The sequence below is a fragment of the Diadema antillarum genome, unplaced genomic scaffold, assembly GCF_040938485.1.
Source record: "Diadema antillarum isolate AM-2024a unplaced genomic scaffold, OU_Dant_1.0 scf00000027, whole genome shotgun sequence".
Lineage (NCBI taxonomy): Eukaryota > Metazoa > Echinodermata > Echinoidea > Diadematoida > Diadematidae > Diadema > Diadema antillarum.
The window spans coordinates 304,786-318,581 of NW_027270916.1; positions in this window are offsets into that span (position 1 = coordinate 304,786).

Consider the following 13,796-nt stretch of genomic DNA (forward strand, 5'->3'; position numbering starts at 1 on the left):
GTGCTAGAAGCACAGCGCCACTCCGATACCAAGATAGATGAATCTTCAGCTGTGATGTGAAAGGGCACACATAAATTTGTCTTGCCTGTGTCCTAGCTCTGCTGAACCAGGGCTAATTTCATAAAAGTGCAACTTCTGCTGAGTGAGATTCCTGACAAGAGTTACGCCAAATAATCCAATTATTTGTTGAGTGTAATTAATCATACCCGTAATTAAAGATGAAGGAGCAGAGATGCTAACCTGGAATGCATGGTTCCACACCAATTATACGTCGGCACACTCAATACCCATCTCCTTGAACAACACTGGCACTTTATGCATCAGAATAAACTTCTGAAATTTCTTTTATTATCACAACAGTCTATGTTAAAGCAAGGCATTACATTTAGTTTTAGGCCTGCATGTCTACCTTTTAATGCTTTACATTTGATTAATTGTTATACCATGAGGGTAGAGGTATTGAAAAAGAGTATTTTTTTTTTCCATGCTAAGTTGCAAAACTGTGCAGTGCTGTGTGCAGAGAACTACTCTTGTCTTTTCATGCCTACTGGTAGATAAAACTATGCATTCAAAGTACCTTTTCTGAAGGAACACCAGTGTGCTACAAACCCATTGCCCAGTTGCCCGGGGTGACTAAAACACACCGTTGGGCTAGTTGTGTAGATAGGCACTTGGCTGTTTACAGTTTTTGGCCCTTGCTCAAATGCTCATTCGGGAAATCGAGAGAAATGTGATATTTCATTCACCATAAATATCCTGCTCCTCATTCCTGTTGTACTCTCTCCCCAGTTCTCTGCCCTTAACCCGTTGAGGACGGACTGATTTTGCTGCAACACGCATTTCCCATAGACACCTGCCCGAGTATACTCGGGACTCTTCGTCAACGGGTTAAAGCAAAATGATTATTTCTGTCCAATGCAGTGAAAATTCACTCTATGTTATTAAACATGGGCTATAGATATATGAATTGATTTAAATATTCATATTGATAGGACTACAATTTTACAAACAATAGTGAAAAGTGTCATTATATCAGAGAGAAAGTAAGATTGCTGTAGAATCTGAATTTCTATGCGTTATCATAGAGCCTTGCAATATCAAATGAGATGGTTTCATGCCTCACAAGTCAAGCCATTTACTTTAGCAAAACTTGCCCCTAAATTTCCTTTTGACATGAGTCTGAGATGATATACAGTTTAGCCTTCACATTAAGTTGTACTAAAATTTCACAGTTATGATTATTTGGTGAAAAGTAAGAATTTAATGTTGCTGTATTGTTGATATCAAGAAAGATTTGACAACATTTTTGTTTTACTTTTTAGTAAATTGCTTGCTCTTCTTGATGTACATTATATATTGTATATATTTATGCTATTAATCAGAACATGTTACAAAACAACACTAAAAGATATCAAATTAAAAATGCCACGACTTTCTCACTTTTCACCAAATCTTAACAAAAACTTCCCTGCTGCATTTGATATGACACTTCTACTGATCAAAGTCAACTTTACCTCTAAAGGGTGTTTCCCTTTAAGGCTGGGAAATACTGCAGCAGACAGTTACCCAGTTGCAGGGGACCTGTAAAATAGCCGACGGTTGTGTCGCTGGGTTCTCATGAACCACCCTTGTACTCATTTTGACATTTGCCAGTGAAGACAGTGCATGATGAATATTTTATCCTGCTGCAGGAGGCGCGTTGTGCTTCCCTACTTCATATATCTTTCATCAATTTAGGCATTTGATTTATGGTGCTCAGAAATGTGATGCAACGTTGTCGTGGACATGTCCTTTTCTTATGCGGATTTATTACATTGTCACCTTTTGTATTGACTCATGTAAAAAGGATACATTTTCCAAATTAAGACAATGATTATGTACTAGACTAAAACAAACATATACACGTCAGATTTAAGATTAATGATGCAATCAGGGTTAAGAATTGATCAATATTTCAAGTGTAAAAGGCTGCACACCAAAGTGAGTTGTTATTAGTTAAAAAGAGTTATGAAAAATTGAGTATCCTTGCTGTCAAATACAAGGAGATGCAGGATACACATTTTCTTTATTTATTTCTCCAAGGTTGGAATCTGTTTAATCTCATTTAAGACATATCATGTAATGTATTATTTGAATTTCATGACTTATTTCATTATGTTTACTCAGGCATATTATTGTCATTGTGAAAACACAAGCACGCACAAAAAAGAATTTTCATAGATTGTCAATATTGTTTGTAATTGAAGAGGCTTCTTGCCAAAGGACAAAAATCATGAACAGGATCATTCATAGTCAAATAGATGCATATATATCTATTCATGTGCTTTAAAGTCAATTAAAGGACATATATAATATATATATATATATATATATATATATATATATATATATATATATATATATTCATATATATATATATATAAATATTCATATATATATATATATATATATGTGTGTGTGTGTGTGTGTGTGTGTGTGTGTGTAAGTATGTGTGTAAGTGTTGTTTGAGTATATGAATGAAAACTTAAAATATGACTGTGAGAAAAATCCAGGAAGATAATCTATGCAGCCTTCACCAGGAATATCTTATATGAATGATCCAGAGCCAGTGTCCAGAGTTGAGAAATCTACCTCAGTTTGTCTTGTCTGTGAATTGACGTTGAAAAGTTAAATTAGAGTTTTATGAAGTAGCGTCTGTGCGCTTGCCAAAAGAGGGCTGTTTATAACACATGCGCACACCAAACAAACAGGAATGTTCGTCCTGTGTGCTTAATTAACTGGGACGAAACTGCCGGAAAAGCTGTCTCAGCGGGGAATGGCTAATGAAAAGTGAGAGGAGGTTTACGTCAATTAACGTAAATGCAGGAGAGCAGGTGACAAGTGGTGGTGTGGTGGATTCAAGGCATCCTCAAAATGATGAAAATTAATTAAATTCCATCGTGAAAGTACCTGGCCACGCTGAAGGCTCGAGAGCAGAAAGGCCTGATTAAACATCAGTTTTAAACATATTCTCGTAATTTATGTGGCATATAAGACCTACGACATTCTTTTTCTTTAAATTCAATCACAATATTACTTAATCACATGGATTACATATGAGCAAAGAAGGTCTTGTTAAGGATACACTTCACTGTTCCAAATAGATACTGTACTGATTGATATGTTATCAATAAGAACTGCAATATTCTTTTAACTCAAATTCATATAATGACAGAAAAAGCTTAAATGCAGCAAATATTCCAAAAGTCTTTCTAGGTGTACATGAATGGGTCTGTAATTTGCATTGTGATTTCATATCAATAGCTTCCTCTGAGCTAAGTAACTCTACACTGGACGGCATGTTTGCATGAAAAAAATTTGCTGTCAGCAGAATGTGAAATGTCCACAATAGCAGTAGTCATCAGCAATGAGGTATCATAGAACTTAGGACACATGTATATATACGCTGCATGCAGTGACATGATGTAACATCCACTGTTTTAATTCTGGAGAAAGAAAGGTCTGGGAAAATTGTGGGATAGAGGAAGTTCTACTGAGCGCGACAAGAGTATTGACAAACTCTGACGTTTTTATTAGCTGTATTGACAAATCAATTAAAATGGAGGGCGCGTCTTTAATGAGGGGTCTTCAAGAGAATTGATTATGCAAACATCTAATTGAAACAGGGCAGACGCAGTTAGCTACTGATGATATGAACGTATTCAGTAGTCATCTTCTGTTAGTCTTGTGTGGACAGGACTAGAGTTAATGATTTGTTTCGTAAGCAGGTACATCAAGCATAATAGGAGAATTCTCATGTGTGGAAGAAGAAAGGGTCTGTTGGTACCTAGAGTGAGTGAGAGAGGGGGTGGGGCAGGGAAAGAAGGAGGGAACCATACACAAGAATACCATACAAAAGAAAATAGTGCTTGTTGTTTGACTATGCCAAATACATAACAGTTCTGTGTTCAGAAAAACTACCAAGTACTGCCTCTCAACTGCTCTCTCAAAGAATTTTGAAGGGTACTTTGAAGCATCACTCAAAATGTGGAATTTATGCAGTCCTCAGAGGTCATTGTGGGGGCAAATTCTGCAGACAGACACAAGAGGAGAGTTTGGGGAAGGTGATGCTGCACTCTCCCATGCAATCTAGCGATGCAAGAGTAAAAGATTTCTGACAACCCATCACCAACCCGAACAGCGCCCGATCACAGTGTCTCACATCTACCGTAGATAGGCCGCCTTTTCTCCATCGGGTGCCAGGTCTTAATTACATTTAGGAGCAACTTGGAAACATATATTACTCATCGTGGTGCACTGCTGCCAACATTCCCCTGGAGCCCACATGCCACCAGATGGCTGTAATTCCCATAAACATCGCGCGCAGCTCGATGCGCAGGGGGAATGATGACATGCTCGCGAGCAACCGTGTAGAGTGTAGATGTGTCCGGGTCGTGCATCTCGGTCGATCCATCCTGGGAAACGGCGTGGCGGGGTTCGTGGGGTCCAATGGCTCCTCCAGATGTTCCTCTTACTCTGGTCACCAGGCACCCCAAAGGTTAATCTCATCACTACCACGCTCCAACCCTGGAGAGTCACTGCATTACGGGCTAGAAACCCATTTGTGTATCATCTACCCCTACTAATTGCATGGTCACTTGACAGGGGGCAGGAACTCTGATGTAGTACGCTGCAGTGCACACTTTCAGCTCCTTTTTAAAGGATCCAGAGACATCCTTTGCCTATCTGAAACTATGTCTGATGCTTCCCAATGCATTGCTCTGTGCAGCTCTCAGTCTTTAGCCCTTACAGCCATCATTAACGTGCCATCACATCCCAATCCCTGTGGATGCACTGAAATGGAGCTTGGAAATATGGCAGGGCAAAACTGTTTGTGGATCACATACTTGTTCAATTTAGCCAGTCATATCTGATTTAATACAGTAAAATTATATCAATCCGATTGTGTGGGATACTAAAAATAAATGAAGATGACTCAATTTACTTTAACTCACAAGTGTATTAATGTTTAAAACTTTCTCTTTTTGCTGCTGGTGTTTTGATGAAGTCAAAGTTGAAAGGAAATCAAGCTAATTTGCAAAAATGTTTATTTTTTATCATTATGAAATTGAAATGGACATTGCCTGATAAGCACTCCTAGATTACAAGAATAACAGATCAAGAATGTTTATTTCTTGTTGATATATGCTGGAGGCAATTTGATCATCTCAAAAGCAGTCCTAGATAGCTGTCTTTTTAGATAAATTTTAATGGAGATGCTTATCGCACTCAAACAAGAGGATGCATATGTATGAAGCACCTTTAAATGTGGCTTGGGAGTGTGTTTTGAAAAGAGACACAGGGCTGTGCTGCCTTACTAATATGATTACCAGGGGATTTGCTGGGGCATTTTTGTGGATAAAGCGGTCAGGGAAGAGCATGTGGTGGCATTAGTCTCCATTTGCTGTGACAGTTCAGTCCACAGTGGGTGTATTGGGTAACGTGGTGCCGCCCCTCGTCATGGGGGAGGGGGGAGGGGAGTTAGGTACAGAGGGGTAATGGGGACAGGTGCTGTGGCTTCTAGGGTTTACCCCCACCACACCATCGTGTGTTATCCACGGTGCGGTGTCATCTAAATGTAATTACAACGATAGATTTGTATCCTGCTCCTGCTACCACATCATAGATTATGATTATGCATGATGCACACTTGAGACTTGGCATGGGAGGAAAGAACACCTTTAAGGAAATGCTGCTTATAAATAGGATGAAATAGGGCGGTGAGGTGGCTCAGTCGATATCTGTCTTTCAGTGAAATGCAATCAAATGTCATAGTACATTTTATCCTTTTTCGCATTTTATCCAGAAATGTTTGATTTGTAACAGAGATAAAAATGAATGGCAATAATGTAAATAACTCCCTTGACTTTGATATATAGAACTTTGCCATTCACAGATATAGAATTGTATGATGCATGCTCTAATGACTTTTCACATTGTATTCATCATCACAACAATTAGAGATACCCTTCTTGATTTAAACACTGTGCTGTTTGTTTATACCAAAATGATGTACTCCTAGAGGGTTCTGGATTAATTTCGTATGACAGGAACTTTTCAAAAGGATAGTTGCATGTCATGAAAAATGTCAATTTGGTTTATTTTGCTAGACTCTATTTATCATCCTTGCAGTCATAATTTCATGAAATGTGTGGTCAATCAAATGGAGGTAATTAACACCGATGCATTAAACCTAAAGTACGGACATATTCCTAATCATGTGTGTCCAACTCAAGAGTCTGTGCAAGACTTACACACATCTTTATGTCACGTCCACTGATTTAGAAAAAAGTAAAACCTAACAACACAAAAACTTTGGAACTTTGAGGGTCTTCATGCAGCATGTGCCTCTGAAAGAGAGCCAGCTGTTTTTTGTTTTTGTTTTTGTTTTTTTGAAAGAAAGGGAGAGAAAGAAGGAAAGGAAGAGAGAGAGAAAAAAGAGAGAGAGAGAGAGAGAGAGAGAGGGAGGGATCTTTTCTCACCAAACACTGACATCTTTGTATTCTTTGAGGTCTTCCTTTAGTGACTGGCATGCAGCTGGAATCATGACAATACCAGTCACTTTTTGTATATTTTGTGTATCCTGTGTTAGGAGATTTTCTTACATGGAAATCTGTCCATCTTTCCGAAATCATTCAGCCATAAAGAAGAGACAACAATGATTCTATCCTCTCCTTCCCCTCCCACCTCTCTCTTTCTCTCTTTCTCTCTCTCTCTCTCTCTCTCTCTCTCCCATGCCTGTGAAAAGAGAAAATGTCTATTAAAGGAGGTGTTGCAATAAATCAGTATTTTCAGTTGAAGAGAATTGAAAAGGTTTCCTGTGTGGGTCTGTCCCTTTGCAGTTCTCCTCACACCTCACCCTGGCTGTCAGCACAGATATTCAATTGACCTGGTCAAGGTGAAGATAAACTACCCCCCCCCCCCCCCCCCCCGGAAAAAAAATATTGCAAACTTTAAGTCAACAACAACAACAAGAATCACAATCTGATAGGTGTATTAATTTGGAATTTATTGACATGCTTGTGAATGGAATATCTTTCTTTTCATGACAGAAGAAGTTGTTGTTATGATAATAATTGTATTGATCATACTTGAAAAAAAATAATGATAACAACATTACTACTAGCAGTAACAATAGTAGTAGTAGTAACAATAGTAATAATGAAAATTTACAAATATATAAATTGTTATACCAAAAAAAAAAAAGAGAAGACAAAAAGAAGAAAATACTTGTGGAAACTTTAGAATAACAGTGCGTAACTTAAAGCGTGAGTGACTTAAGCACTGCACTGTCAGCCATGATTAGATCTCATCCACCATACCGCCATGATGTGGGATTATAGCTGTTCAGTGGTTCCAAAGGCAGCTCTGCATTTGTTCCAGCTTTCACTTTTGTCTGGGGAAAAAAAACAACAACAACAAATAAAACAAACCAAAAAACAAACAGGGAGCAAATAAGAAAGAACAGTATATGTGCAAGATAGTGTGAGAATACAAAGAAAGGGAGAGAGTGAGATGGTGGGAGAGATTGACAGATGGATGTAGAGTGTGAACAAGAAAAAGTTGTCAACGACAAGTACTTAATTGATTTCAGGGCAATCTATGCTGCTTAGATGAGCAATGGCAAAAACACAATTAGTGGTATATAGCTAACACCAGAACTGAACGGAAGGGGATCGGCATATTCATGAACTGACCGGTCATGGGTCCACAGTGCAGGACACAGAAATTACAATGCATTAATTCACTTCACTGGCATGTACGGTATATGACCTCGTAGGAAACTCAAATTGGAATTCCATGAGCAATGCCTGTAAGATGTTTCCTTTCTTCCATACTATTGTTTTGTGGTGACACAAACTGGTGGAATTTTTCTCGGAAAGGTCAAGCGCCGTAGTGAGGTTGTCCCACTCAAGTGGAGTAAATGTCTATTATGATGAATCTCTTGTAGTAGCAGTAAAGGTAGTATAAATTGTTGGTGTATATTGGTGGAACGTCCTATTTAAGTTAGCCAGCATTGTTCTTAACATGCAGGACAAAGCAATTTGATGACTATTTGCTTTCAAGAGAATCCATTGTTACTAGGAGAGAAAAGTTATTCAACATAATCCAAGTTTGGAAATTCACAAGAATTTTTATCCTGGATACAATATAGTCTCTTTCAATGTTTTTCTTGGAGTATGCCTATATGCATTTTTGTTTGTAATAGACTACTGTCCTTATTCTAGGTCACTGCCAAAAAAAGAAAAGAAAAGAGTTGCCAATTACCACCATGCCTTTGTATGTCATTGTATAGAGGATATAGTCAGGTAGTTGTATCATTCATCAAAGCAGCTATTCTGCCCATTAACGTCTGAAAAAATAATATGGGACACCGATATGTGTGCTGCTTTCCAAAACTCGCATTGTGTGGTAACACAATAGATGTGTCCTCTGTTGAAATTTTGGATCCGCAATACTCTCACGGCAAGTGAGGTGAGAGTGTCCATTGTGTCCTGCTTTCAGCACAATGACAGATGTGGCTTAGAAGGACTCATCGTGTTTTAAAAGCTTATGTCAGCCCAAACAATGGGACAATTTGGACGAAGAGCCACTCTATGCTGCAGCCGGACTACTGCTCATTACCCCGTCCCACTTCGGACATCTCCGGCATCTTGATTGGACGAGCGATGCTGCGTTATTGTGACTTAATTTAATGGGCTTGTCACATTTTTTGGGTGGAGGGATACTATCGTGTGGGATGAATTGCACATGATATTGCTATTCCTTTCACCTCTGTCTTGGTTATAAATTCCACTGCGATGTAACACAGGCATCTAAATGCTAATATGCATGCTGCTATTTTAGTGCAGACTGTGGCTCTCACTTTAGTAGTCATAACTGAACAGAATTTAAAAAAAAAAAACCCTGTCAGTAATGAAAAGCCGTTGAAGTAAAACAGCAAAATATATTGGCCGTATCTAGTTCATATACTGATATACTCTGTGCCGCCTTACATTCCATTCCAAGTACAATACAATCCAGCATCACAACGAATGCTTATATTTTGTCAGCCCTACTTGCAGTAAATGTAATGATAACTTTATTTCCCATTCTTCTATATGTAGGAGGGAAATGCTGTAGGGCATAATGATTGTATGATTTTATCATTTTCATCATTTCGTAAAAGACTCTGCTCTGCTGATCTGAAAAGTGTGCAAAAATAGAATTATGATATGAGGTAAGAGTAACAGTTAATCTCTGTATGTGTAAAATCACATTTTCATTGCCAAAGAATGTGCCGAGAGGTAGTAAAAAGAGACAAGACAAGATTTGATGTGCTCACAGCTGGCTTACTCACTCTATACACCATATATTTAGTGAGTATAATTTTCGTGAATTGTGGCTTCCACCAATTTCGCGAGTGGTTAAATTCGTGATTGTGAAGTACACAGTACAGAATGGAGAAATGTACTCGCGCATGTCACATTCATGTTGGGATCAGATTTGATAAATTATTGTATGTTTTTAAAATACAAATAGCACCTGACTCGCAAAATTCGTGAAAATAAAAACGTCACAAAATATTTGGCATATATACAGTACTACACGAGGAAGAAATGGCTGATATCAGCGTCTGAGGGTAAAAATGGCAAGATACTCACCAGAGGCTGTATGCTGAATATGAGCATATTGTATGCACCATGAAGGCTGTATGTACTCCAAGCAAATATGGTATTCACAACACATGCACGCTATGTACGATTCTACTGAGACCAGCACTTGTTTCAAAGTAATGGCAATTGACAGCAGCAACCTGTGTGCCAGTAACATCACTCACAGAAATGGCAGTTGTCTGTCCCTTCTTGAGCTATGTAATATATTACAGGGGAAAGTTCAGATATGTGTAATATTGAATTTAACAGGATATACCAACAACTTTACAGGTTTTAGAAGTGAGTGGAAGCTGGTTAAGCATTTCAGACATAAAGACACACAACTTTCATAGAATGTTTTAATCATTTACTGTAGTACTGATCCAGTCATGCATAAAGCGAGTATTTGCTGAGATATTATTCTGATTCCCAAGAATATGCTGTAAGACCAGAAAACATTCGTTGAACGAAACTTTTGTGAATGGGAGCCGGTAGCCTTTTTCACTTCATGAAACTTTTTGAATTGCCACTGGCATTCGATGCATTGTGTAGAAAAAACAAACAAACAAACTTTTGCATGCATTTTACTTTCATCAATCTTGGCTCCTTGTGAACTTCTCCAGAGACTCCAACCCAAAGCACCTTCTGATCTGGAGATTCTCCTGCCTGAAACCCCTAGCAAACGGGAGACTCCAACTTGATGTGTGCGAAGCGTGAAATTCCTAGGGTTCTAGATGCTCTCTGGTGCTATCTAAGGCTTATTTTTTTCAACATACAATAGCAATAAGTAAGAAATCCTTTCCAACGGGAGACACAGAGCCAGGGAGGGAGAAATTAAATCTCAAGCGGGAGAGCGGGAGATTTTGCAAAAATGGGTTTTCGGCAGGAGATCTCCCGTCGAAAACGGGAGAGTTGTAGTCTCTGCTTTTCTGCTTTTACAGTATGAAAATTTGTGGTTTTACAGTGTGTCAGTATGTTGTTTGGCAGGAAAGGGGATAGCAACCTTGGGGATAGATACCCAAAGAGGTTATATCTTCTTCCTCTTCTTCCTCCACCTCGTCCTCCTCCTCCATCTTCTCCTTCTCCTCCTTCATGTCATGTCTTGCATCGTTCGTTGACCCGATGGAGCCGATGGCGGTTGGTACGAAGCTAACCAAAACATTGGAACACATGCAGATGGAGGAGAAGCGTCTGCCTAGGGCTGTGCATTATTCAGGTGCTAACAATACATACACTGCTGCCTGATGACGTCTGTGACACATGGGTTCTAGAAATAGTACATTGGGAGGCATCCAATGATGTAAGCTTGAACTCTGACCCCATGCACACTAACTTTTTTGTCTGAAACACACCACCAGATGCCCCAGCCCTCACAATTGATACAGGAACAAACCTCTCTTCTTCCAGAGATATGATCATTTTCCTGCCAAGGTGTTAAGTATGTTTTCACATGTTCACCAAAAATGCAATTCCACATAATGTTTTGGCTATTAAAATTTTGTCAAGAGAGGAAATCAGCAAAGCAGAGTGGTAAAATATTTCATCAAAATTGGATGTACAACAAGAAAGTTATGGAGATTTTAAGGTTTGATTGTTTTTGCGTGGTAGTGGTATATTGCACAACTCCATTTGCACATTAGGTAGTAAAGGGGGGGGGGGGGGATGATGTCAACAAATGACAACTCTCGAATTCATTCTTATGAAGCTTACTGTCAAAGTGAATGGAAATTATGTCAGTACAGTAAGTAGAACCTTTTAACTTCCCGAAAGTCATGGCTAGACTGGTTATAGCAACACAGTGAAAATTTGGTGCACAGGATATTAAATTTCGTCTTTTATCACATGTAAAAAGTTACATCTTTTTAAAGATTTGTGTGCAGGGCAGTGGAACACTTAAAAGGCCATGACGTCATTGCCTGATCTAATTTGCATTTTTGGTTCCTAATGATATCATTATGTCATGAAAAAATTTGAAACTTGGAAATTACATGAATTCTTTATTTAAAGATCAAATTTTCCTTAAATCTCTACTGTCCTGTATGTTTCATTCTATGTGATTGAAGTTTGTGTGAAATTGCATAAAATGTGTCCTTAATGTCCTTCTAAGCATTTTGTTAACCTCATTCTAGCCTACTTGCATATAGTCAAGCAGATAAAAGTATGGGAATGAGTGCTTGCCCACCACTGCATACTTTGTGACTCCTCAAGGTGACATACATTTATTCACATTGGAGGAACAAGAACACCACCCATAAATATTTACAAGTATTGATAGGCTGACAGAGTTCGGAAAGGGCTCAGGCCCACATTGAGGCTAGTCTGCCCACTCAGACACATGTGAATTCCCACAAAAATTCCCTATTTTCTTACATTCTCTGCATGACATTGCTGAGCTAGATCAATGCAGTATGTAACATATGAAACATTTTCTCATCACCGCACCAGAGATAATATTTGCCAAGCACTTAGTATTCCTTTACATTTTTTATTACGTTGTGTGTTTGTTCTTTGGTACACCTTGTATATATTCCAACAGGGGAAAAAATAGCTTGTGCCATTTGTGTGAACAGAGAAACATATCCTCATGATGTAATACAGACATCAAAGCCATCCAACTGAAATAGACATTTTGAAATCCCTTTAAGATGTAAGGTCATATGATTTCGGCATATTTATTTTTTCCTGTCTCGCTCAGAAATTAGCAGCATATCCAGGAAGATTTGTTCAAAGTCCAGAAATCACCGGGGATGGTATTGCTGACAAAAGTCCTGAGTCACTATACCACGTGAGCTACCATTATCAGCCAAAGTGAACTACCTTTTGCAAAATGTCCATTGTTGATTGCAATATATGGATAGCTTCTCATAAAAGTAATATAAATTGTAGAAAATAACTGCTCATGATGGAAAGTAAATGAGGAGCACCAAGTAAGGAATTGTCAATCATGAAACATTTTCAAGTTCAAATTCAAGTTTATTTTTTCCCCCTCATGTCCAACATGATGAAGAGCATGTATGTACAGTTTGATATTAGGAAATAGGTGTCAAAATAAGTAATCAAAATGGAGGGTACATTGTACTTTTGATGAGATGTAAAGAAGTGAAACATTTGAGTGTGAAATAATTTGGGGGATGGAGATGGGGGGACCCACCTCAAAGCGTATAGGGGATGAGATATCATATTAAACTCCTTGCAGGAGACAGATTATTTCAATATTTATATCACATGTCTAGAGAAGGAGACACAATGAGCAGACTCCATATGACCTTACTTTGTTTTCTACAACAGTGACATACAGTAATGTGTTATCATCTTTGCGATCCGGGCCTTTGCAGTCCCAGAGATTGTTCAGTTCGAGCATGGAAAGTCTGTGCAATCCCGGAGGTTGCATGTATAACATGCAGGAAAATTCTGTGCGAGGAGTCTAGCGCTCCATCGATGAGGGGTATCAGGCTTACACATCCAGGGGTCATATTGAATTCTCATTACAGGGAGCATCATGGCCACGGAACATCCCAAAAATTGGGTCATCCTCTCGTTAGTGACGAAGGTGTACCCCCCTAGCAGGGTACCTGTCCTTGAAACAAACGGGATTATATCATTTCGGACAGGTGACATGTGATGATGGATCCATGTCTAGAGGTGCTAGTACTACAATTGGTCCATGAAGTGGGGTCAAGATTGTATGTATTTCGACCAAGAAAGACAATGTATAATGTATACTATGTAAAAAAAACAAAAACAAAACAACAACAACAACACCCACATACACACACATACACACACACACACACACACCACACACACACACACACTTCCTTCTGGCCATCTTTTCATATGTAGTGACTTTACAAATGGTAGAGGTGTACTTGACTCTGAAAATTAGGAATTGTTGAGATGGTGGTTCTACACATACTAGGAATGTGAGACTTGGAGACTTAATTCTTGTAATTATACTGTTAGTGCATGGTTTGATCTCGACATTTTGAATCCCATAAGCCAGCATCATTCTCTCTGTCTCCATCTCTCCATCTGTCTGCATATATGTATATGATATGTTAAACTTTTTTTTTTTAATTGAAACATTAGTCTACAACAAAACAATAAATCTAAACAAATGAA